Source organism: Sus scrofa, chromosome 6 (assembly GCF_000003025.6).
Source record: "Sus scrofa isolate TJ Tabasco breed Duroc chromosome 6, Sscrofa11.1, whole genome shotgun sequence".
NCBI classification, from domain to species: Eukaryota; Metazoa; Chordata; class Mammalia; order Artiodactyla; family Suidae; genus Sus; species Sus scrofa.
In genome coordinates this window covers 153,328,608-153,355,247 of record NC_010448.4, presented here as the reverse complement: position 1 = coordinate 153,355,247, position 26,640 = coordinate 153,328,608, and the positions used below count along the sequence as shown (strand labels likewise).

The following is a 26,640-nucleotide window of genomic DNA, read 5'->3' as shown; positions in this document are numbered from 1 at the left end:
TTGTTCATTCATAATTTACTGAGCACAGCACTCTGCAGGTTCACCAAAAAATTAAAGATAAATGAGATGCAATCCTAATCTTCAGAGGGAAAGGCAAACACAATGGCTACAATCAGATGAGCGCTAAGCAGAGGGGATGAAAACTCTATGTGAGATGGAAGCGGGGGAAAAAGACATTCTCTAGGGACTCAGAGTTGCCCAGAGCTGGGGGAAGGAGTTAGGACCTTGAGTGCCATGCTATAGCTGTTTGAGTTTTGTTTTTTTCTTGTAGGTCATGAGACCCTATAAAGTTACACCCACACTTGTTTGTTAAAGTAAGATTCTGATTTGCTGAGGCCACTTTGAAACCTTCTGACCTGAGGCACCTAAATCCCACTCGTTTTATGTTTGTGTGCCAGGTATTGTGCTAGGGATTTTATATATGTTATCTCATCTGAGCTGAGATGGGTCCAAGTAGAGGATGTTACATGCCCAGCTTTGGAGGTGAGCAAGGGCAGAGACTAGAGACACACCTTGTAGTGGTGGGGAGGGGGGTGGGTGGGCAGGTTAATGCTGTTTTATGAGTAAGGCACAGGAGTTAAAATTCTTCCTACTTTTCCAAGAAAGGTTAAGCTAACCAGAGTCTATTTGTCTTAAGCAAAGAGAAGTCCAGGAAAAGCATCCCCACAACATCATTAGAGATGTAAGCTCTTCCGTCTCTCCAAGGTGGCTGCAGAATCTCCATTCCCTCCCCCCTCATTCCTTAGAATGCACTTCCATTGCAAGAAGGAAGAAGGGGAGAAGAAAGGCTTTTGCCCAGAAGGCTTAACTTTCTTACTCATAACCAAGTACACTTCCCAGAGATTCCTGCTTATATTTCACTTCCCAGAGATTAGGCTGCTTATGTCACATGGCCACCCCCAAGTGCAAGGGAGGCTGGAAAACAGAATGTTTTAACAGGGTATATATTTTTTGTCTCCTCCAGACCAAATTAATTTTAAGTCACTAAGGAAGGATGCCACAGGTAGCAAATGGGCAACATAAACAATCTCATTCCATTTTTCCAATAGTTCTATAAGATAAAGTCGTCCGCATTCTACATATAAGAAAATGGACTCGGAGAGGAAAATAAATTAGCCAAAGTCATGCAAGTAATGATGGAATCACCACTTCATGGAACAAAGGTTTTAAAATGAGGCTGTATCATTCCAAAAAGATTTTAAATGATATCATCCTGTCTCCCTTCACCGTGTGACCTAGAGCAAGTCATTAAACTTCCCTTAGCCTCCATTCTACCGTCTATGAGGATAACCATCCCTGAATCAAAGGTTCTTGAAGCATCGAGTTAGATGGTGACTGCAAAAGGGTCGAAAAAGCTAATATCTAGGGGACCCTGATTGCTATCCATATACATCTGCTGCAGTCTCTCTTCTGAGGCGGACAGGACTGGTTCTTTGAAATGCATAGCTCCAACACTGGTATTCAAGCTTGGCACCAGTAAAATCTCTTGTCTGGCATTTCCTATTTGGGCCCCATCACAGTTTCCCAGGAATTTCCACTGGCTGGGTTTCCTCTGCCCATTCCAGTAGCTGTCTACGCAGATGAGTTATGAGCCACATTCCACAGCGGGTCAGATAAAACCAACATGCAAACCATCCATCCATCTCTCTCGCCTTCTTCCCCTGTGATTGCTCCCCAACTCGAGCTAAACTCAGGCCCCTCTTCAGATTGTGCTTTTTCAGGTGCCCTGTTTCAGGCTGGAATAAACCATCTGAGCACCGAGGGAGTCATCCCAGCCACAGACCCACCACAGGCCGCCCTGTTTCATGCTCTAGACCTGGGTGTTTACACACCTCTACGTGGAACGGTCTGCCTTCATTGCTTTCCTCTGGAGAGCGCCTCCTTTCCAGGCAAGGCCTATGCTGAGCCCCAGAGCCTCCTCTTTTGTCCATCTTCCCCTGTGCCTCCAGGAAAGTGTTTATTTTGTTTTACACTCTCCTCTGTATTAGCATGGGAATGTGTCCATACTTTTTTCTAGTGTAACACATGGTTTACCAGAGTGAACGAAACTGCATTACAAGTCCGGCTTTGCTTTTGCTGGACACTGGAAACTAACAACAATAAAAAGGTAATATTGATACCCCCCCTCTAAAAAAAAATCATTATACTGAAGGAAGGAAGGGAGGGAGGGAGGAAGGCAGGCCAGCACAAATATAAATGGGGTAAAGGTCCCATGTGCTCCTTCCTTTCCCAATGATATCTCTTATAATCCCTTAGTTATGGACCTAGTGCGGCACCAGCATGGACCAATCAGAACAAAGAAACATAGCTAGCTTGCTAGAGGGTTTCTGAAGAGACAAGTTTTTTTTGTCTTGTCTTGTTTTGTTTTGTTTTTTGCTTTTTAGAGTTGCACCTCCGGCATGTGAAAGTTCCCAGGCTAGCGGTCAAATCGCAGCTGCAGCTGCTGGCCTATGCCACAGCCATAGCAAAGCAGGATCCAAGCTGCATCTGCAACCTAAACCACAGCTTAGGGCAATGCCTGATCCCCACCCCACCAATCGAGGCCAGGGATCAAACCCTCATCCTCATGGACCCTAATGGGATTCGTTAACCACTGAGCCATGAAGGGAACTCTCAGGGTTCACTTTTCAGTTGCCAGAATCTGTTTGTCTTTCCATTTTAACACATCTTTCCATTCCATTATATGAATATACTATGATTTTTAAAACCACTTCTCTACTTTGGAAGCTTCCAGTTTTTTTACTGTTACAAAAGGTGCTAGAATGAATATGCTTGAGAATATATTTGTGAGCACATCCACTGGTATATCTGTGTGGTAGAATCTTGGAATTGGAATTTTGGTCAAGATCCCAAATGTATACTCCCACTAAATGGACAGGATCATATTAATTTCCTCAGAGTTTCATGGGCCCTGGATGTTTTTGATCCTTTAAACTTTTCCAAAATTTGAAAAAAAAAATCTCATTACGTGGTTTGAATTTCTTTTCTTTTTTTTTTTTTTTTGGTCTTTTTTTTTGCTATTTCTTTGGGCCGCTCCCTTGGCATATGGAGGTTCCCAGGCTAGGGGTCGAATTGGAGCTGTAGCCACTGGCCTACGCCAGAGCCACAGCAACGCAGGATCCGAGCCGCGTCTGCAACCTACACCACAGCTCACGGCAACGCCAGATCGTTAACCCACTGAGCAAGGGCAGGGACCGAACCTGCAACCTCATGGTTCCTAGTCAGATTCGTTAACCACTGCGCCACGACGAGAACTCCTGGTTTGAATTTCTTTGATGATTAGTGCCATTGAGCATCTTTCTATATGTTTACAGGTTATTTTTCTTCTTTTGTGCCATGACTCTTAGATCAGAATCTTGACTGCAATGGGTTCTACTCATTGCTGAGATCCATTTCTAACAATGTCCCATTAATTTTTCCACTCAAGACTATATGACAGTGAGGCAAGAAGTTGTTAAGAATGACTGAGCCAACACTCTGGAATTAGAATTCCAAAAAGTTTTCCCCTTTGGAGTTTATTTGGCATCACTGTGTTTATCAACCATGCACACCATTCGCTGAGCTTCTGAGGGCAACTTCCAAACCACCCTCATTGAGCATCTGTTGAGGGTCTTTCACTTGTGTGGCTAAGGGAAGTGTTTTAATGTTGGGGAAGGGGAGGGTCATATGTGTGTGGTTTTTTTTTTGTGTGTGTGTGTGTGTTTTTTTTTTTTTTTTTCCCCTGTTGACTCATCTGCACCGCTCTTGTCTTTACTTTTGTTCCAGTCTGGCTGAGTCCCTTCCGTGTGAGATGATGTCTAGCTCTGTAGCATTGTGACCTGGGAAGTCACCTTCTCAATTCAGAGCACTTGGTATTGAATACTCATCGTTTATTGCCTTTGCATGATGAGTCAATTGCATTCATTTCAAATTCAAGGAGTACCTACTCTGCGCTAGACTTTGGGAATACAAAAATAACATTCAGTTCTTGTTTCAGGGGAGCCTAAAGTCCAGTGGAGATGAAAACCAGGTAAAGGGGACTGTCATAGTCATGGGGTTAAATCAAGAAAGAGAAACCCAAGAACTCCGAGAGACAGGTCAGCTCTCCTGCTTCCCGCTGATGACAGGTCATGTGAACTCTGTGTGCCTCAGCGTCTCTGTAAAATGCAGAACATAGCTTTACTCGTTTCACAGTTATGAGGACTAAAGGAGTTAATTCAAATAAAGGACTTAGAACCTGTTATGTAGTGAGTGAGCAATAAATGGTGCTTTTCAGTGTTATTATCACTGACTTTTTCAAATCACTATCAATATTGCAATAGCACAACAAAGGGACCTAACCTAATCTGGAGGCTACTGGACAAGGTGGTGGGAGGGTGAGGTCTTGAAGAGTAGAGAAAATAAAGATAACCTCGATCTAGAGATGGAAATATCCCATTATTATCATGTGCCGAGCAGTGACAATGACCTTTATGACCTCATTTACAAAGGAAGACATTCAGATAAAGAGAGGTTACATAACTTGCTCAAGGTTAACACAGATAGTTACATAAGAATTTTTACTTCTTCTATTTTATAGATAAGAAAGGTGAAGCACAGAGTGGTATTGAGGGCAAGATTTAAATCTACGTTTCTCAAACTCCTAAACCCATGTTCCTCCCCCTATGCTATCTATGTTGACATCCAAAGGAGTGTATGAGTCTTGTCTCATTGAGACTTTTGAACAAGACATTGGCCTTCTTTTCACTTTGGTTTTCTCATCTACAGCAGGCACCGCCACACCTCCCCCCTCAGCACACAGGCCCTCCTTTGGGCTCCGAATGTCTATGACAACGGGTGGGCCCCCTCTGCAAGATGCCTTGATTCATTAGAAGAAAGGCAGCCAGGAAATGTGAGGTATGGCGATGGTGGCCTTTTCAAGGGGTGGGTGATGAGTGGAAACTTCCCGACATTTCAAGTGACAACATCGGAAAGGAAGTGGAATTTTCCTGAAGCACAGGCAGCAGATCTTACCAGCTATTGATCTGGGGTGTGTGTCTCGCATTTAACCCAGTGATTAATTTGGAGGGAGGTAGCATGCATGCTGGGCTGTCATTTAGTGAGTTTAAAAGCATACAGCTTCTGATTTATTTTTCCTTTATTCATGTGGGTCTGTTTTATTGCTAAGGGTTGAATGACGGGTTTCCCGGCAGGATGTAAAGACAGGTAAAATTTAAATGAGGAACATAAAATCTTTCAAGGCACTCTATTTATCTTATGTAATTTATTAATCACACCTACTGAAGGCTGACTGACCCTCTGGGAACGGTTCAGCAAAGGAACTGTTTGGGCAGGCTCAGCTTGCCGGTCCCCTTGCTTTTCTTTCACTTTTTTATGGATGAGGAAACTAAGGATCACAAAAAGGAGGTAATTTGTCCAAGTCATACTGTGGGTTGGAAATGAAATTAAGTCCTAGCCCTGCCTTGCTGCCTCAGGATCATGGAAACACAAGGAGTATTTTCAAAAGGTTCAAAGTATTTTCAAAACAAATCGATGAATTAGCGTAAGCAGTCCCTTGCTTATATCTCTTCAATACCACTTACGGACAAACTTCAGAGCGAGGTTTATAAGATCCTTTAGGAGTTGGCCCTGCTTCACTGGCAAGCTTAACTTCTTGTCTTTCATCCTTTGAACTCATCCATTTATATGGAACATCTTTATCTTTTTTCCATACAAAATATCCTTCTTACTGCTGGGTCAGTGAATATGCTATCCAGCTGTCTGGAAGATTTCTCCCTGGATGAAGGAACGGATGAATGAACAACCTACATCCCGGGTTTATAGCTCATGTCATTAGAAATCATTGCCTCACTGGGTTAGTTCCCATTTGATTAATTCAAATTACCTCTAACCTCCAAGAATTTTAAGTTTTCCAGCATGATTTTATCATTTGCTTGAGATTCTGCAGTAGTAACCTTTGGGTCTGAAATGGCCACTTAATTCAGGAAACTGCCATACTTCCCTTAATACAAGCCTTCCCTCTTAAAAATTCAAGAAATTCTCTCCATGATGCCTTAATAGGCAAATGCGCCTCATCTATAAGCACATGGATTATAAGAAAAAATTGAGAAGTTCATAGTGGAAAAAAAAATAAAAAGAAATCATATTATGTAAGTGAGCCACGTTGCTTTGAAGATACTCAAAGCTCAAAAAGTAGGCATTTCCCAAAGGGATAAAGGATGTGTAAGGCATGATTTAAGTGTGATGGGCTGCCACAGGGCAGCTAGTTAGAGATTACAGGCTGGGACAGACAGGTGAGCATGGAGAATATGTCTTCACTACATTGTTGGCATCGTGGAAAAGACAGAGCCCTAAAATAAAGGGATGGAGCACAGAGCTGGGAAAGTTGGAGGATAGGTCATTTCATCTATTTAATAGCACATTTTACTGAGTCCCTACTATGTGACAGACAGATACTGTTCTGGAACCTGGGTATCTGCAGAGAAAAATATGTTATAGAGAAAAAGTTTGGAATTTAAGACCATGGAAACCTGAATTTCAATTTTAGTTCTATCGCTCATTACCAGTTTGATCTTGGATGGTTTATTTTGGTTGCCTCATTTGTAAAATGTGTGTGTCCTTTAATGTTTACTGACAGCCTACTATGTCCTTCAGACACTGTGCTAGGAGTGGACACCCAAAAGTAAATTAGATAGGGTCCCTGCCCTCCCAGAAGCGTACTGAGTAGGGGAAGAGACTGATGAGTTACTGGAATAAAGTTTTTGCTGTAGGAGGATTGGCACAGCTGAGATATCCCTTGACATATAGGACAATTAGGATTAAATGAGATTAAGTATTTGAGAGCCCACCATGCCTTTGATTAGAGCACAGGACAGGACTGGAACCGGACTGCTTGGGTCCAAATCCAAACTTGGTCACTTAACTATATCACATAAGGAAGTTACTAAACCTATCTCAGTTTCCTTAAATATAAAATGGGGATAATAATTGTATCCAACTCATGGAGTTGTTGAGAAGATTCAATAAGTAAATACATGTAAAGAGTTTAGAATAACGCCTGGTGTACACTAAGTGTACGGTTGATATTTATTAATTACTGTGGTTGCTGCTGTTGTTAGCACAGACTGGCTCATGTAGGTGCCCACAATGGCTGGTTCCCTTCCTCTATGCCACTGCTCTTCTGAAAGTGCCACAGCCATGGCAGAGAACAGCAGTCCGAGTTTCATGTTCCATCATGTAACCAAGACCCAGACTGCAGAAAGGAGTGTTCTCAGTGTAACTTACGATTTATTCAAGCATTTGCCTTGTTGAGCCTTTGAAGAGCGCAAAGGTCTCTTCCTGTACTTGCTGGGCTGAGCACACAAGGTTGTGGTAAAATTAGAGCTACGGGGTCAAGAGCACTTGGAAAAGAACTTGGCTCCACATGGTCAGACAACTGACTCTTTCGCTAGGAGCCTCATAGAGGAAAAGGCCATGTGTTGATGCTCAGTCACAAAAGGTCGTGGGGTCTCACACATTTGTGAATAATACTTGGCTCTGCACGTACAGCTGTGTAATCTCCTGAGCCATGTCTGCCTCTTAGGATCACTGTGAAGATTATACGGAATGACTCATTTTCAAGTGTCTGGCAGTTAACGGGATAATTGTCCAGCCTTGTCACCAAATGATGTTCATTGAATACTTAGAGCAAGCTTGCTTCTCAGCATGGAGTGGTGGTTGCTGAGGGCTTGTGGTTCTGATAGTCAAACAGCTAAACATCTTTCCTCCTCCAGCATTTGAAGGACTGGTCTACATCCACCTGGCAATGCAGCCTTAGAATTAGAGGTACAAGCTCCACGAACCCAGGCGCTGGTGAGTCTTTTTCCTTCCTGTGGCCCCAGGTGCTCCCTGGTATGCAGCAGGACCATTAGAAATACTTGCTGAAAAGATAGATTGTAAGAAGGCACAGAAATGCAGAGTGTTTTGAAGGAGGCTGGTATGGTGAAGAGACTCAAAGCTATGCTGTGTAAGGAACGTGGGTGGAACTAAGAAAAACTGGAGAAGCTGGAGAAGGAAGATTAAGGGGATAGAGGTCTTCAGAAATGTGATTGTGTTAGAGTTCAACTAGTAGGAGAGACAGATGATTGAGATATATAGACATAGTAGATGACAGATGGATTGAATCATTGACAGATTCACTGAAGGAAAACTAATGTGATATATACATATATTTAATGATTATGTTGTACATCTAAAACCAATACAACAGTATATGTCGATTATATCTATATTTAAAAATTTTTAAATAAATAAAAAGGGAGCTGTTTCAATAACATTTGGAAGAGTCAGGACATCTGCTGTTGTGTTAATACCAAAAGGCTCATGTGCCTGATTTTTGCCACTTTCTTGTTTGATTTTATTAAATAATACCACTCAAAAAAGAAAAAAGAACGAGGAAATTTACAACCCATATTGTTATAGGAATATCACAAGTTTGTTTTTAATGGAATACCAACTATGTTAGGGTAAAGTCTTCTATAATTGCAAGTCCTCTCAATTTTTACCAGAAAGCAAGAACAGTAAAATCAAGGAGGAAGATTTTAAAAATCCAGTCATGTTTCATATGTTCAATAACCTATGGGCTTCTGGTTTTATGTGTAGGAAGGGACATCCAAACAAATTGAAGAACAAGCTTAAGATATTATAAATTCTGACAAAAACCTATTACATAGGGACTCATTTGTAGACTACCCCTCAAAACAAAATTTAGCAAGAAATGTACTAAATACATTTTTTCTAAGGAATATATTAATAATCAGTTTTATATTATCTGTCCAACAGACAAAAAAAGAGGTCAATCTTTTTAAAGGACATTTAGTCATTTATCATTATTATTGTTATTAAAATTATTAAGTATTCTGCATAATTGGGAGAACTGGCTAAGCAAATAACATCTGCAGGTAAGCAGTCAGGATGGGAAGACCCACAGGTAAGTGAGAGTAATTGCAGACCCTGCCAGCTGTGTGGACAGGGAGACACTTCCTGGGGAGTTAGGGCTAGAGTAGGGACCAAAGAAGAGAAGCATTCAGACAAACAGAGGATGAGCAGGACATTTCAGGTGGAGGAAATAAAGGTGCAGCCGTCATGGGCTCCTGGTTTGTTCGTGAGCCTCCTAGATGGTGGCAGTGGAAAGGCATCAGGCTTAGTTCAGCCCTGGGTCCATGTCTAGCTGTATCATACGGGAGATGTGAGATTTCCCTACTGATTATCAGCCTCACCCGGAAGAAGGTTTGGACCCCGTTAGAGAAAGAACTTCCTAACAGGCAGGTGTTTCTGAGTCCTTGCTATTGACAGGCTTATTGGGAGGGTGACCTGTGACGATCCCAACCATGCCTGAGATTGTGGGATCTCATGAGCCAGGGACGCAGGCCTTGGTTCTGATATTATTTCTCACTCAATTCACATTCAGATAATCAGCATTTGCTGATGGCCTGCAATGCACATGGCATAGGAATGTCTGAAAGGCAGTTAGATTAAATGGCACCTGAATCATTTGAGTTTTAATATCCAAGGAATCTTTTCTGAGGAAATGAGAAGGTACCACTGACATCCTTAAAATGACATCACAACAAAGACGAGACAGTTAAAACTATGTTGTGCCCATTCGGCGGGGGGCGGGGGGGGGGGTGGTCACCAAATTTGTGGATCACGTGGCCTGGGGAAAGAGTTTAGACCTCACCACTTGGGCAAACACATAGGTGGCTTCATTGCACGTGTTGGTCTGTGGTGAATCCAGACCTCTAAATTCAACATGAAGGTACTGAATCTCTCCAAGTTTCAAAAACAGTTTAGAGACTCTCACCCCTCGAAACCTTTGTACCTGCTGCCGTATCCTCTCCCTGAAACCCTCAGAGCCTGTTTCAAGTATCTAATGCTGCCTAACAAAGCACCTCCCATACATAATGGTTTAAAACCACAGAAGCATTTATTTGGCCCCTAAATCTGCAATTTAGGCTTGTTGAGGGGGAACAGCTCATCTCTGCTTTACTCATCTGGGGAATCAGAGGCTGGGGGGCTGGAATCATCCTTGAGCAGCTCCCTCCACTGTGAGTGGCTTTTCCACATGGTATCTAGTGCACGGTAGCTTCAGGGGAGCCAGACATCTTAAAAGTCAGCTCAGGTCTCCTGAGGCATGTGTCCCGAGAGAGGAAGAACCAAGGAAGAGGTGTTTCACATTTTGGTGACCTGGCCTCAGAAGTCACATCACTTCCCCACACTCCCCAGGTGGGAGCAGTCACAGGCCACCACTGAGATTCGAGAGCCAGGAACAGAGACCCCCACCCTACTTCTCTGCATGAGGTGTTCCAGTGCCTTCGTGAGAAGAGCACATTGGAGTTCTCGCCACGGCCCAATGGGATCAGCAGCATCTCTGGAGTGCTGGGACGCAAGTCCGATCCCTAGCCCATCCCAGTGAGTTAGGTACCCAGCACTGCTACAGCTATGGCATGGATCACAACTGTGGCTAGCATCTGATCCCTGGCCAGGGAACTCCATATGCTGCAGGGTGGCAAAAAAAAAAAAAAAAAAAAAAAGATGAGCATGTGGGATGGGAGATATATGCTGGGGAGTCCATCTTGGGAAAGTATAATTAATATTCACACTTCCTCTATCTGAAAAACTCTTCTTATACTTCAAGACCCAGCTCAGGAGTTCCCCAGCATCTCAGTAGGTTAAGGATCCAGCATGTCAATGGTGTGGCTCGGGTTCCATCCCTGGCCCCAGAACTTCTGCATGCTGCAGGTATGGCTAAAAAAAAAAAAAAGGCTCAGCTCAAATATTCTCCTTTATAGAGCCTCCTCAGCTCTCTGAGGGCTGGTTACCGTCTCTGTGGGGCCTAACCCACTTTGTACCTCTGCTTTCAGAGCACTTAGCACCCTGAAATGGCAGCTTTGTCTGTCTCTTTCTGGAGGCTGTGAACATGAATGGTGAGTTCTTCAAGGCCTGGGGGTTGTAACATGGATTTCTATGCTCCTCCTGTTCAGTACCAGGGAGGTACTCAGGAAACAGATGTTGCTACAAGCTAGCCTAGGGGTTCTCATACCCTGGACCACCTGTAGCAGAATGCCTGTGTGCTGGTTCAAAATTCAGGCTCCAGATCTGCCTCAAACCTGCTGCACTGACTCTTGGGGGTGGGGCTCCAGAGCTTCATTTCATTAACTCCCCAGACAATTCCAATGGGCATCAACCTCAGCAAGCTCGTGTGTCCCCAGTGCCTATTACCATGTCTGGCCCATAGTTGCTGCTCAGTAAATACCTGCAGAATGAATGAACGAATGAATATTTTTAGACTGGGCTGGGTACACAAGATTCAGTTTGCTCTTTTGGCTAATGTGATGTCCAGGTCTGGCTCCAGAGTCAGATAAGCAGATGTCCCTCTACATGAGGCCCCGGTGGTACTGAATGCCCCACTGCCCTTAAACAGGTCAGCTTCCTGGAGGAGGTGTCAGAGCCAGTAGAAGGGAGAGAATTTGGGCAGTTGTAAAGCTGGTGTATGATCTCACCCACGACCAGAAGGCTCCTTTACTATCCCTACCTCCTGCTCATCTCCCCACCCCCACGCATCCTGTCACATCCCAGATCAGAACCATTCTGGAAGCAATATTTGCTCGTTTGACATTTGAAAATAGCATCAAGGAGGCTAAAGATAGCTAGGTTATAAGGAAGGTTAAACAGCTTGCCAAATGCCGCTGAGCAAATTTGGTCTTCTCCGTGTTGTCCAAAGAGTGCTTTGATGTTTTCCCTCTGTTTGGAGGAGTAGAAGTATTAGATGAAGGGGGAAGAGGATCTTGAGCCAAAGGCCACAGCCTTGGTGTGAATTTGGTGAATGGTAAAAGGGTGCGTGTTTCAGAGGTCTCGGTTAACAAACTCAGCATTCTCCAGCTGCCCAGGACAAAAAGCCTGACGTGGTAAGACCCTGCTTGCTGGGCTGCCTGTGTGGCCCTATGTCTACCTATGCATCTGGTTTCCACTGGGACCAACACAACCATCAGGAAGGGATTTGTCCGTTTGAGATAGTAAAATTCTAAAAATGCCCCTAGCCTTTTACTTCCTTTTCATTTCTCCCTGGCTCGCCCTCATTGTAACTGAAATGCCCCAAGCCCCAGATATGTACTGTGGATGTGGGGCGGCGGAGGCCAGAGCCCGCTGACTGTGGGGAGACATCGTGTTCCCCAGGGATCAAGTATCCACGGAGAGATCGGCGTGTCCAAGTAATAGTGCTTACCATTTGCGGACAGGTGCCCGTTCGCCAAGCTCTCTGCTAAGTTCCTTTCATCCTTTACTTCACTTATTCTCCCAGCAGCCCTATGTGTTAGGAAATATTTTGGGGCCCATATAAATGAAGATCTGAGAGTCGGAGGAAGACGTTAAGCAACTTGCTTCGGGTACCAGCTAGTGCTGCAGAGATGGCATTTCAACCCAGGGGCATCTGCTCCAAGCTTGCTCTCCTCTCAACCATGTTATATCATCTCCCTTTATAGAGACAGACAAGGGGCATCTTCCCCTGCATACCCTGCCCTGACTCCATTCCAGGCATCGCACTGGCTTCAGAGAGTGACCGAGTGCCCCTTGAGATGGGCAGGCTACGATGGCAGAGTCTCAGGGATGGACACTCAAGCCCGGTGACTCAGCAGCCCAGCCCACTTGTCTGACCTTTTCCATGTCACAGATATCTAATGAAACGGTTAGCCCTGCTTGCATCCTGCAGCCCTAGGGGCAAGTGGCAACCCGAGTCACAAGAGACGGACTGAATGTCAGAGTTGAAGTGGGTATCTCTGCCTCACCCTCTCTAAATGTGACCACAGCTGCCCATTCAGTGGTGGCACTGCTGTCACCGCCAGAACATGCAGGCAGGGTGCCTGAGGGGGCAGGATGCTGGTCATCTGGCTAAAAAGGAGGGTGGGGATGGGTGAGGCGGCCCGATTATGCCTGGCTTTGGTTCCAAGCTCTATAATCGGATTCAGGTGCTTCCAAAAGCTCCTGCCTCTTCCGAGCAAATTCAGTTAAGGGCAGGGGGAGGGTGCACTAATGGCTTCCACATTGGGGGCCTTTCAAGCTCGGCAGGGGTGGGAGGGGCAAGGAGTCTGACCTCACCTCTGAGGATAGCCCTGATCCATGGAAGGCAAATGTGTTCATTAAGTACCTCTTAGGAGTAAGGGTCTCAGGCCTTGTGGGCTGGATGCTGAGAATATGACAAACAAACAAACAAACAAACATAGATGCAGCCTGCCTGGAGCTTACACCCGGTAGGAGAGCCAGAAAATGGACCAGAAAATTACAGCCCAGAATGAAGAGGGCTCGAGGGAAGGACTGGTTCCCCATGTTAGTGGCTGAGACTGTGGGCTGAAGAGGAGCTCATGGGGGAACCTGGGGGTACCCAGAGCAGGGAAAACAGCCCATGAGAATGTGAGTTAGGGGAGGAGCGGGGTGGCCAGGGCATCGGTGCAAAGGCATAGCCATAAGCGAGGAATGCAATGTGGACTGGTTGGGAAAAACTTTTGGTCTTAAAATCCATTAGAAGAAGGCCAGAGAGATAATGTGATACACTTGGAAAGGTCATTCGGCTGGAATGGAACAAGATGCATGCAGGAAGACTGGTGATTTGGGGCAATGCCGGTGGTATCCTAGACTAGGGTGGGGTGGGAGTGGAGCCCATGGGAAGGGTAAATCTAGTTATGAGGCCAAATCAACAAATTATACGGTCCTTGCCTTCAAGGAGAAAACAATTCTAGTTGAAAAAACATTTTCTCCCTTAATTCATGCCAGTCTTACGTGACCAGCTCAGAGGTCATTGAGTTCAATCTCCTTTTGCATGGAGTCCAGTGGTTTGCAACCTGGGTTTGAACTCCTTCAAGGCAGGGAGGGAGTGGTGGAATGTTAAACAGCTTAGGAAAAGTCTGGGTGGGCAGCTGGCCTGGACACACGCTTTCTCGAAGTTCTGGAAACTCCTGGACAGAAGAGACTATATACCCTGCTGGCAAGGCCCCTGGCTCCAGGCAGTGGGGCAGTTTTGAGGCGACACCTATTCTGCCAGCTGCGATGGAGCAGACTGCTCCCCCCCACCCCCCACAGCAGAGGGGGGGCCGGGAGGTTGGCTGGAGCTGAAGGTGCTTTTCTGCCAACAGACCCACCCACAAGTGCTTGCTGAGTGATGGCTGGTGCCCAGCCTTGTTCCTGGAAACCGCTGTGATAACGCTCCCAGAGCAAGAAGCACCACTTGCTGACCTTCTACAGGGGAAGAATCCTCAGGAAAAGCTTGTTGAAAATTTAATGACAGCAATTTCTGAGGCTCGTAAAACTCTTTTAACATTTCTCTACGCTCAGACGACAATCAGTCTTCCCCCAAGTGAGGTTCTACAGCACCAAAGCACCCACTCACTCAGCATCATGCTTGAGGCATAGACAAGCCTGGGAGGGAGAGGGGTCTAGAGGCCAAGAGCCCCAACGACCTGGATTTAACCCTCACTCTACCCCTATGACAGTGTGCCTGGGTCCTCGCTTTACCTCTCTCCTCACCTCCTCTTCCGGAAAACAGGCATAATACAACCTATTTTGAAGGGTGCTAAGCATTAAATAAGAAAATGTTGCCTAGTCAAGTGCTCAGGAAATGCTAATTTCCTCTGGCCACTTTCTCTCCCTTTCCTATTCCCCAAACAGGGACACAGCCAAGGCTGCACAACTTGAAGAAATGGTGCCTGGCATACAGCATCTTATTCGGCTCTGGCTACTGTAACAAAATAGCATATGCACTGGACAGCTCAAATAAATAACAGACACCTATTTCTCATGGTTCTGGGGGTTTGGAAGTCTGAGAAGAGGGTGCATACATGGTCAGGTCTGATGCAGACCCTCATCCTTGCCTGTAGAGGCCCACCTTCATGCCACATCCTCACACGGCAGAGGGAGGGAGCTCTGCCGTCTCTCCCTCTTCTCATAAGGTCACCAATCCCACCCTGGGGTCTCCATCCTCATACCCTCATCTAAACTTAATGCCCTCCCAAAGACGCTACCTCCGAACCCTCTTATGTTGGGGGTTAGGGCTTCAACATGGGACTTTAAGGGGACACACACATGCAGTCCAAACACAGTGGGTCTGAAATAAACATCAGTTTGCCTTTTCCTCCACGTCAAGGCTCTGAACTATGGCTCTCTATCTTCCAGGTTTCCCTGTATATAGTGTCTGGTGCTTCCTGGAGACCCTCTTGGAGAATGCCATGAGGCCATGGAGCCTCTTCCCTGAAAATGCACATGAATATAAATAAGCACCATGTACACCCTCTTATCTAAATAGTTTTGCTTACAGTTTCAAGGAGTTCACAGGTCCCTGAAGTTCATCCAAGGACTCTAATTATAAAATGTGCCATAGCACCCATATGACACAAACTACCTTTGGCCACAAGCTGTGGATGAGCTTTCTAATTTCCCCAGGTAGATTATAAACTACATGAGATGAGGGACCAGCTCTTTTTGTTCAAGTCTGTATTCCATACAGTGACTGGAAAGAGGTAGGTATAGAGTGAATATTAATTGAATGCTTTGGTGGATGGGTGGATGATGGATGGATAGATGGAAGGGTGGTTGGTGAGTGTGTGGGTGGGTGAGTAAATAGGTAAGATGGATGAGTGGTAGGTAGGTGAACAGATATGTAGGAGCTCTGAGTGGGTAGATAAGTGGGGGATGCATAGGTAGATACACAACCGGATGGATAAGATGGAGAGGGGGTTTTCAGGCTCACAGAAGGAGTCAGGTAAGCTCCCCCCCCCCTTTTTTGCTTTTTTTTTTAGGGCTGCACCTGCAGCATACGGAGGTTCCCAGGCTAGGGGTTGAATCAGAGCTACAGCTGCAGGCCTACACCACAGCCACAGCAATGCAGGATCTGAGCTGAGTCTGTGACCTACACCACAGCTCACAGCAGTGCCGGATCCTTAACCCACTGAGTGAGGCCAAGGATCGAACCCAAAACCTCATGGTTCCTAGTTGGATTCGTTTCCGCTGCGCCATGACGGAAACTCCCTGGGCAAGCCCTTCTTGAGAAGATAAATTCATGGCGGTGGGGACCCAAAGGCTGGGGGACCTTCAGAAGTCCTGGCCTTCTGAAGTAATTCAGTAGAAAATATAATCTCTAGAGGGATCAGAAGCAGAGGAAGCGTGGAGGGAACAATGCATTCGCAGGCTGGGTCTGAAGCAGGACTGTGGGCTGGGGTGGGAGAAGAAGAATCTGAGTCAGAAAGCCAGGCAGGTAGCTGGACAAGAGATGGGGGAATCTCTGATGGAGAAAACAGCACTGGTACTGAATGGAAAACAGAAGCTCCAAGACCCACTTCTAGGGAAAACTGGAGAGCAGGCAGGACCTGGGGGAAGGGGGAAAGGGCTGAATGGGGACACAAGAATTCATGGCCCAAGGATTTTCTGAGTCACTCATTCCACAATTGTTTGTTGGGCCCTCCTGTGTGCCGGGTTGTTGTAGGCACTGAGAAATCCTAGTCCTTGCCATCAGACAAGAAAGACAGAAAGACTAATGAAAGTTGAAACGTACAGAACACCTACTAAGCACCTGCCACTATTCTGAGCGTTAAGGTGTCTCTCAACAACAACCATACAAGGAAGGTATCATTATCATCCTATTTAACAGGGAGGGAAACTGAGGCACAGAGAGGGTAAGTTACTTCCCCAAACTAACACAATTAGTAAGTGTGAGAATCAGGATTGGAACCCAGGTTCTGGAGCTGATGGGCTTCATCACTGTGTGATAGTGCCATTACACAGATGATTAAACAGAAGTAGACAGGTAAGGTGATGAAAGATGTGTTGGCAGTCTAAACTCTCACAGTGGATTACAAAAGGGGGCGGGGTGATTGATTCTGATTGGGTGGGTCTAAGGGGATTTGAGCAAGAAGCCCCCTGGAAGCCGGGCTTTGGAGAGTGAGTACGGTTCTTAGGTATCCTGCCAGTAAGGGGTACGGGTGAAGGATGAGGGGAAGGGCATTCCAGGCAGAGAAATCAAGCTGTGTGATTTCTTTCATGCTGAGGCATGAAACAGCAGAGACCTGTGTAGGAAATGGCAGGTGGTTCTGTGTGACGGCTTTGTAGGGCTGGGAGGTGGGAAAAGGGGAGACAAGATATATATTGGCAATGATGCTTGAGAATGTTCCCTCAGCCTTGTGTGAAGATTTCTGATGTTCAGCATGCTTTTCTAACACTTTTGATCATCCTTAAAACACCAACCAGTAGGCAAGTCAAATCATATGTCTATCCCTATGCTGGAGATAAGAAAACAGGTCAGAGAAATTAAATGACTGGTATATCATTAGTACATAACCAAGAACAAAGTAGACACTCTGACACCTAACTTGAATCATCTGGGCACTTCTAGCACACAAAGCATTTTGCTGAGCACTGGTTAAAAAAATACAATTCAGTTCTCCTCCATGTTTTCTGTTACACATGCAAAGATGAGGCAACTCAGGTCAGCAAAGGACTGGATATAAAGCTTTGAGAGAAAAATAACTACCAAGAATAATCACCAAGGGCACTGAGCGTCACAGTTGCAAAGCAGGCGAACAAGGCGAACCTTATTTGACATCTGGGAAGACACTGTGGCAGACTGGACTTATAATATTTGTGTTCCCATTTTTCAGATGAAAAAACTAAGGTTCAGAGATAGTAACTGATTTGCCTAAGGTCATACAGCTTGCAGGTGATAGAGCTAAGGACTCAAACGTTAAGTCTTTCTAATGCCAAAGTACAAAATCCACAAGGTCTGGTAATATCATAGCAGCCAATATCTATCCTATGATTATTATGTGCCAGCCACTGTGTTCAATGCTTACGTGTAATTTTTAAATTTCATTTCCACACATGTGCTATGAGATAGAGGCTGCTGTTAAGCTCAGTTTAACGTAAAGAAAACTGAAACTCAAAACAGTAAAGGTCTCTCCACTAGAATGACCAACCCACCACCACGCAAATCTCTTCTCTTTAATATCATGCATACTGTGGACTCTTGTCTAGCCCACCTGAACTAAAGAAAAAAATGCTTTGAGCTTTTCATAAAACCTCTGTGAAAGCTGGGACATTGGATGATGCAAAGTTTCTAAGCATTCTGTACAAAACTCTCCCCTTTGTGGGTGAGCAGCTAAAAGGCCCTGACTGCAAATCTGCCGAGTTCCCAGACTCCCAGGATATCCCTGGTTCCTTTACAGTCAGGAAGAGAGATCGTGACTTTCATTGCTCTGGACAAAAAAGGACTTAGACTGGGCAGGAGTCAGGCACAAGATAGGCCTGGCTTGCAGGGCAACATGAACCTGGCCTTGGCAGAGAAGTCTGCAGGACAGAGCTGGGATAATGGAAGAACCAGCTAACATTCTCTGGGTGCTCTCTTTATACTGGATACCCTAATATCTAACCCTTAACAGAAACCATTCACTCTGTCATCTGCCCAGGGAGGTAGTCATCATTACAGCAATCTTTCAGATGAGAAAATTGAAGCCCAGAGAGCTTAAGTGCCTTGTCCAATATTACATAGCAAGTCAGTAGTAGAAGCAGGTTTCCAGCCCAGCCAGTCTGGCGCCAGAGCCTACACGCCAACCTATAGGTTACACCTGAAGAAGGCCTTTTGTAGGCAACAGAGCTCTCCATTAAACCTATGAGGAGGGCCCAGAGAGGTCATGGAACTTCATCAGTAACACACAGCATCACCCAATGCTTCGTTGAATCCTCAAGTTTCCACTCTAGAGCCATCCCACTCCTCCTTCCTCACCTCTCTTTTCTCTACAGCAGCCTTGCCTCTAAGCTGGCCTTGTAGGTTAATGGCAACCAGCTTGGGAGTCAAAATGAGGGTTAAATCTTGGCCATACAACTCACCAGTTGCAGGTACTTGGACAAGCTGCATGGTTTCCCGGCCTCAGTTTTCATATCTATCGAATTGTTGTATAGTCTTGTTCCCCTAGAAGGGAGACTGAAAGGGTTAACTGCGGTACTGGGCAGTCCTTCTGCGTCATTGTTTTAACTTCTTCAGAGCGCTGTGAAGAACACCTCCTCTGGGACAGTGTTCTCCTTGAAAGACATCCAGCACACACTAGGTCCTCAATTAATCATGGGATGCATGCATACATTTTCTTGAATACATGAGTGTCTAGCACAGAGGCCAAGGTAGGTAAACACTAGTTTCTCTCAGCCAGGTGACTTCATAGGGTCCAGTCATCTGCGTTTATTATTTATTAGGTTAATAAACTAATTTTGGTCAAAGTGTCCATAGCTGCTAACAGTTGAAACTAGGGTCATTCTTCAAGGTAAGATTGACATATTAACTGCAACTCTCTAGCAGTCAGACAAAAGTAGGCTGTTTTATCCTACCATGAGACCTTCCAGAAGAAAAGACAGAACAAAGAGAGGTAGAGGGAAGAACCGCCAATGCAGGGAGGGCAGAGAGAGGTGGGGGTGGGGAGGGAGCAGAGGAGGATGGAAGTGGTAGAAAGGGATCAAAGACCCAGGAAGCCCCCCTGCTGGCAGGTTCACTTGTTTTCACCGCTCACAGCCCAGAGCCTAGGACTAGGCAGGCACATCGTGGGCGCTCGGTAACTCTTTGCTAAAAAAAGCCTGGATGTGAATGAAAAAGGAAAAGGGGGCAGGGAGAAAAATTCCGGCAGGGGAGAGGCAGAGATGAAGAGAGAAAATCAGCGACAGAGCTCCAACAAAGACAGACAGGACAACCAGAGGCAGAGAGAGGGCGACCGGCGGCCTGGGCAGGGGGTGGGCGGACCTTGCTAGCGGAGCCGGGCGCCCCGGCCCCACCAGCGAGGGCGCAGCAGATGGGCTGCGGGTGCGCACCCAGAGCGCAGCGCCTCCGCCCGTCCGCTCACCCGCCCGCTCGCCCGCCCCAGGCAGCCATAAGTGGGACATGTGGCTGGAGGAAGGTCACGGCCTCGCGGAGGGGACTTTCCTGGGGTGGGGGTGGAGGACCTGGGAACGCTGGCCTTTAACTTCCCAGGTCAGACCACCCCGCGCGGCCTCTGACGCAGGGACCCCGGGGACCTGTCCTCTGGTCTGACCTTTTAAGTCCCTCCCTGCCATCAAGGCTCTAACAAAGTCCCTCCCCTCCCCCAGCCTAGGGGTTCTCACACTTGAATGCCTCAGAATCACCAGGCAGCTTTGCTCATTAATTTAATGGAACGATTAAATTAAGTCCGTGATTTAATTATTGTTAAATCCATTGTTGCCTGATCCACTGCCACCCCTGTTCTGATTCAGTGAGTTTCGGGTGGGGCCTGAGACTATGCATTTCTAATAAGTTTCCCGGTGAAGTTGATGCATTTGGTCTGGGGACCAGCCCTTGAGAACCACCGTCCTGTATGGGACAATTGTCTCCCTCATTTTCCTCCTTAATCCACAAAATACCTGTTCACCTTCCCAATGAGCCTGGAACCCTTGGCAGCTAAGCAAACAGGTGGAAGAGAGGGGACCTGCATTTGGGCAAAGCCAAGAGGACAAGGGGAAACTCAACTCCCAGCTCTAGAGGCTGTCACCAGCGTTAGTGGCTTACTCTAGTCTCCTGGGAGGCCTCTGTGTGGGATCCAGAACAGGGCAGAACCCTGAGTAGTTAAAAACCAGGTTAATAGGTTTGGCTCCAGAAAAGGAAGAAAAAAGCCCTTTCTTCAGGAGAGAAGAGTGTACAAGGAGGACGCCTATTCATTCATCAACCAGTGGTGCCCTAAGTAGTGCCACTGACACTCATCATTCAAAAAAAAAAAAAAAAAAGTTAATTGAGCAGCTGTTTATGCCAGGCACTTTCTGGGTGTTGGGGATATTGCAGGAAACAAATTTGAGATTAATATCTTAGGGAGAATGCTTTTCAGTAGGGAGATTAACAAGAAACATGGGAAAGAGTAAATTATTGAGTACGTTAGAAGGTAATAACTAAGGAAAAATGTGAGTAAGGTAAGGGAGTGCCAGTGGGTGCAGTATTCTTATTTTAAATTTTTTTAATTTTTATATTTTTAGATTTTATGGTCACACCCATGGCATATGGAAGTTTCCAGGCTGGGGATTGAATCTGAGCTGATACAGTTGGATTCTTAACCCACTGCACTACAGTGGGAAGGCTGAGTGGGTGCAGTTATAAACAAGATGGTCAAAGTAGAGCTTGTTGGGAAGATGACATTTGAATCAGGAATTTAGGTAGCTAGCTGACAGAACTTTCAGGTAAAGGGAACTGCCAGTGCAAAGGTCCTGAGGCAGGAGCATGCCTGGTGTGTCTGAGGCCTCCCGGAAGAGATCAGTGTAACCAGGGTGGAGGTGGGGTGTGGGAAGAACTGAGTAGGAGACGAGGGCAGAGGTCAGAGGCAGGCAGGAAGATGTTATAAGGCTGGGCAGGCCATTCAGAGGGGCTTGACTTTTGCCCTAAATTATACTTCCTTTTCTTTCTTTCTCTTTCTCTTTCTTTTTCTTTTTAGGGCCACACCCACGGCATATAAGAGGTTCCCAGGTTAAGGGTTGAATCGGTGCTGCAGCTGCCCACCTATGCCACACCCACAGCAATGCCAGATCCAAGTCACGTCTGTGACCTATACCACAGCTCTCAGCAACACCCACTGAGTAGGGCCAGGGGTCAAACCCACATTCTCATGAGTTCTTAACCCACTGAGCTTCAAGGGGAACTCTTCCTCCATTTTTATTTACTTTTTTTGTCCTGACTGTTCTTGCCTCTCCTGTCTACAATACTGAGCTTAAGACAGCATTCATCTGGATCACAGTTGGAATTGGTTTGTGGAAAGAGGCAACTTTCCTTAAATCAGCCAGCCCCCACCATGTCAGATGGGGCTTTCAAAGGTTGTAATTTCTCTTTCTAACCTGCAGGATAGAAGGTTAGCAGTTTAGCATTTGCTTCAGCACCCTCCTTTCTCTTCTCCCCTCGTTCTCCATGCCTCCCCCAGGCTCTAGTTCCCCCATGTGACTGCTCCCTGAGGCTCCCCAGCCTCCTACAGCCACACCATCCAATCACAATACGTGAGCTACACATGTCATTTGAAGTTTTCTAGTGGCCACATTAAGACAAGTAAAAAGAAACTGACACAATGAGTTTTAATAATGAATTTGATTTCATCCACTATATCCAAAATAGCATCTTGTCAACAAGTAATCAGTACAAAAATCAATGAGATATTATACCTTATTGTTTTCTATCCCGAGTCTCTGAAACCCAGGACCTACTTCACACTTGTGGCACACCTCGGTTCAGCTTAGCTGCATTTCAAGTACTCTCTAGCTTCCTGAGGCTAGTGGCTTCTTGGACATCACCACCCTAGGAAGTACTCCTTCCCGACCCTTCCCCTCCTCAACATAACTAACTCCCCCTGTTTCCAGAATAGCTGACACTTCCTTCAGGAAGCCTTCACTGATTCCTTCACTTCCCCCATTGGCCTGTGAGAATTAAATGAATTAAACTCCATAGTTATAGGCAAATTATTCTATTTCTGGCACAAAGTAAGTTCAAGTAAAGTGCTAGCTATCATTATACCACTTACTGCAATGGTAATAAACTGATTGTGGTATAACTCTTATTTCCTGCTTTCCTCTCTCTGCTACACTGAAAGCTCCATGAGAAGAAAGGACCGTGGCTGCCTTTTTCACTGCTTTACCTTCAGGACCTTGTGTCTGGCACAAGTAGATGAATATCCAATGTAAGTGTATTACATGAATGAATAAATGAATAAAAAAGAATGCTTGGAGTTATGATTAAGTATTTTAATTCTAATATTAGATAATCATAATCCTAGAAGACAATGATGTCAGGTTCCATGTTTAGAGATGTTCAAAGGGTAGATACTAAAGAGAGATAAAATTTGGTCTCTAAATGAAAAAAAAAAAAAAAAAAGCAAGGTAATACAGTGAAAGGGCCTAGACTCTGAATTCAGATAGACCTGGGTCAGAAGTCCTGTTACCTCACTTAGTACTTTTATGACCTTGGAGAGTTTAGTTCATTTCCCGGTGCCTCAGTTTTCCCATCTATAAAATGGGGGATATGAGCATCTCTTTACATTATGTATCTACGTGCACAGTTACTTGGTAAGTAGCAAAAACACACGTCCTAATCTTAGCCCAGCTACCCTCAGGCATGTTACTTAAACCCTCTGTGCAGCAATACCTGCGTGTGTGTGTGTGTGTGTGTGTGTGTGTGTGTGTGGTGTGACTACTTAATGAGATATGATACTATACATGTAAAAGTTTGATATATAGTAGGTGCCCACATTCCAGAAAGTCCTTCTCTTGTACCATTTTGGTTTCTGGCATTTCCTTTTCTCTCTGGCTCCCAGAGACAAAAGCAATTCCCACCCACACTCTGAATTTTGCTGCATGTTAAAGAGGAATTCCAGGCACCTAGGAATGGTTGTTGCTCATTCCTCGGAATTCTCTAAGCCTCCAGAGTGCTGCTCCAATGCTTTTTCCATTACTTCCCAAATGTCTGTGAATGCATTTTCCCCCCACCAGCTCCCTGAAGGATTAGTATGGGCAGATACAGCCTCTGCCTCTGGATCCCCTCTCCTAGCAATCAGCCAGACACATAGTAGGTGCTGGCTAAATGTGTGCTAAATGCCTGTGTGCATGCACAATGTCTGAGTGACTGTGTTTCATTACTACCCCTCCAAAATGCCCACGAGACTGACAGATGTGTGTGGTGAGAGCTGGAACAGGAGGACTTTGGCTGCTTGTTCAGAAATGAAACAAAATACACCGCCGCGCAGCTCAGCTCCACTGTCTGCTTCTCTTTGGTGTCCTCTGGGGATGAACGGGAGAATGGAGGGGAGTGGGGAGCCCAGGAGGGCTGACAAGGTGCCCTCTTCAGCACTGAGTCAGCGACACTGGGCCCTGTGGACACAGGAAGATCCCGCTTTCAGGGGCTGAGTCACATGAATAACTGGAATAGTTGTTTAGATCATAATGAATTCCCAGAACCTTTCCAAGCCAACCAGCAGGCAGTTGCTCTCTCCATACACTAAGAGAACTTTCCAGCTTTGTGACTTAGCAAAAAGGAGGAGCCAGCCCTCAGCTTTTGGAGGGGAGTGGGTGCAAGCATCCTTGCCATTCCCATCAGCTGGCACTGCAGCTGATGTTTCTGGACTTTTTTGTGTTTCCAAGAAGATACAGATAGAGACTGGTATTGCGGGCCTGAATCCTGCGGAGGCCACACAGCTGCTGTGTCAACTGGGCGAGGTGTGGACCAGGGGCCCTGGCACCTCCTGATGAGCAATTAGGGTGTCAGTGGATACCAGATGCCCCGGGAGCCAGGCAGGTTATCCTCTACTGAAATGTCATTAGAGGTCTGTGTACCTTGGATGACACAAGATATCTTAGTCTGCAGCCCTAGGAGAGACAGGGGGTGGGGGCAGGCTAGCTCCCCGGGCATGGGGGGAGCTGGTACTCAGGTCCCCTGAGTGAACCTTCTCAGCTGCAAGTTCCAAGCCCAGCAGCTCCCAGAAATTCCTGTTCTAAGTGCCACAGAAGCCCTCAGGGAAGGCCCTGTCCAAAACACTGGCAGAGTTCAAAGCTATATCTCAGTGTTTTCTTGTTGAGAGTTTCCAAAGAACAACTCAGGCTTCCTAGATTTTTCTCTGCCTTCCTTGATAACATATCCACTGTGAAAGTCCAGAATGCCCCTGATGCTGTACTGCTTATGCGTATGGTAGGGCAGTGGTTCCCAAACTTGAACAGATTCAGAAATACCTGGAAGACTCATTAACACAGATCTCTGGGCCCCACCCTCAGTGTTTCTGGTTCAGTAGGTCTTGGGAGGGCCTGCATTCCTAATAAGCTCCCAGGAGACGCTGAGGTTCCTGGTCCAGGGATCACACTTTGAGAACCACTGCTCTCCAGCAAAGTTCTTAAATGTATTTTAAGGTCAAAAACTCATTGGAGATTCTCTGATAACCCATCTGATAAATCTGGCCACCACTTCCCAGAAAAACATACACAAACACTGGGAAAATGTAAAACGTTGATTATAATTTCAGAGTTCTTTAGATTTGCAGAAATTCATTCACGAATGTCTAGGTTAAAAGAACTCCCGATTCAGGGTCCAACCCAGAATTCACAGGTAAAGAATGCTGATTAATAAAATACAGAAAAGCAAATTTTATCACTAAGAGCAGAGGAATTTGGTATTAAATTGGCTGAGTATTTGTATTCTAAAACTAGGTTACCTGGTTTCAAATCCTGGCTCTGACATTTGCCAGCTGTGCTTCAGTTTCCTCACCTGGTGATGTGGGTTGATAACTGAACCTTTTTCATAGAGCCTTGTAAGGACTGAATGAGCTCATACATGCAAAGTGTATAGAATAGAGCCTGGCACGTAATCTAGATGCAATAACTGTTCCCAATTGCTGCAGCGCAATTGATTCAAGTTCCTGACATAGTCCAAGCCCTCTTTTCTCCATCCAACATCCATAGTCCTAATTTGGGTTCTAATCATGTCTTGTCTACCACATTGCAATATCCTCCCAACAGTTGTCTTTATTACTGTTTCCCTCCCTTCCCTGTAAACTGCTATAGTTGTTCTTCAAGTCTAGGAGGAGGAGTCTTTTTCTGTCACTTTCCCTGAACCCCAAGTAGAACTGATGGCTCTGCTCCCTTCTTTGTGACTGCATAACATCTTTCCTCTAATCTTTAGTGCATGTACACATTCATGACTCTATGGAAGACATTGCTAGTTATTCTCCCAATATCAACTCTCATCTTCTATAGTACAAGTCATCGTCGAGGCTTCCCTGTAGATAGGGTTTTTAATGCAAATTAAGTTCCACTAATAAATGCTCATGAATGAGATTTGAAACGTAAAAGTAAAACAAAGGAAATTCTGCTATTGTAGATATTTTCTGCAGGCAAGTACAGTTGTGGAGACACAAAGTTTTTCTATATTACAGTCTAGTAACTCATCAACAGTTTTATGATTTTCAAGAGGCAGTTTTAACACAGTAATAATAATGTCCCAGTGCTGTTTTTCTGATTACCTAGTTTAAAATATGTGATTTATTATAGATCCTAGAAGTTAGAACTTATGATCCAATTTGGGTCCTCCTGGTTTCCACCTTCCTGATGGGGCAGAGGCAGCAAGTCTCTCTGGAAGTTATCCTGGATCCTACAATCCATTCCTCCAGTCCTTGCAATGATCCTATGAGACGCTAATCCCTACATTGAAGTCCTTTCTGTTTGACATACCAAGAATGGCATCCATTTCTTGAACTGAACTCTGAATGACAGTGTCTGTCTCCCTTACCCTGTTGAGAGCTCTGAGTGTGCTAAGATCATGTCTCGTTCATCTGTGTATCCTTCATGTCCAAAAGAGAGGCTTCTGAAAATGAACCCCTTAAAGAAGTAGGTGGAGCCACTAATTTGAATTTAAGAGGGGCTTGACTGTCAGCAGGCAGAGGGAAGGTCATTTATCTGTGTTCACCAAATGAGGTTCGAGGACAGAGCTGTTATCAGAACAACCAATAAGCAACAGGCCACCACCACTAAAATAACAGAAAGGAGGGAAGAATGAACAACTGGAATGGCAAGTATCAGCTTTGAAACAGGAAAACTCAGACCTTGCTTCTCTCTGTAGGGCAGTACTTTTTCCTCCACAAAGGC

At 45.5% G+C, this 26,640-nt stretch overlaps 1 long non-coding RNA gene across 4 annotated transcripts in view; it reads right to left on the bottom strand.

The window, feature by feature from the left end:
- The window catches only part of LOC102165506, a 190,638-nt gene that overhangs the window by 48,642 nt on the left and 115,356 nt on the right, over positions 1-26,640 (bottom strand). The window contains exon 4 of one of the 4 annotated variants that reach the window (XR_002345482.1): positions 3,249-4,136. The exons of the other annotated variants lie outside the window; for them this stretch is intronic. This is a non-coding gene — a long non-coding RNA (uncharacterized LOC102165506). Of the gene's footprint in view, positions 1-3,248; positions 4,137-26,640 lie in introns of those variants that run through there. 4 annotated transcript variants of the gene reach the window in all.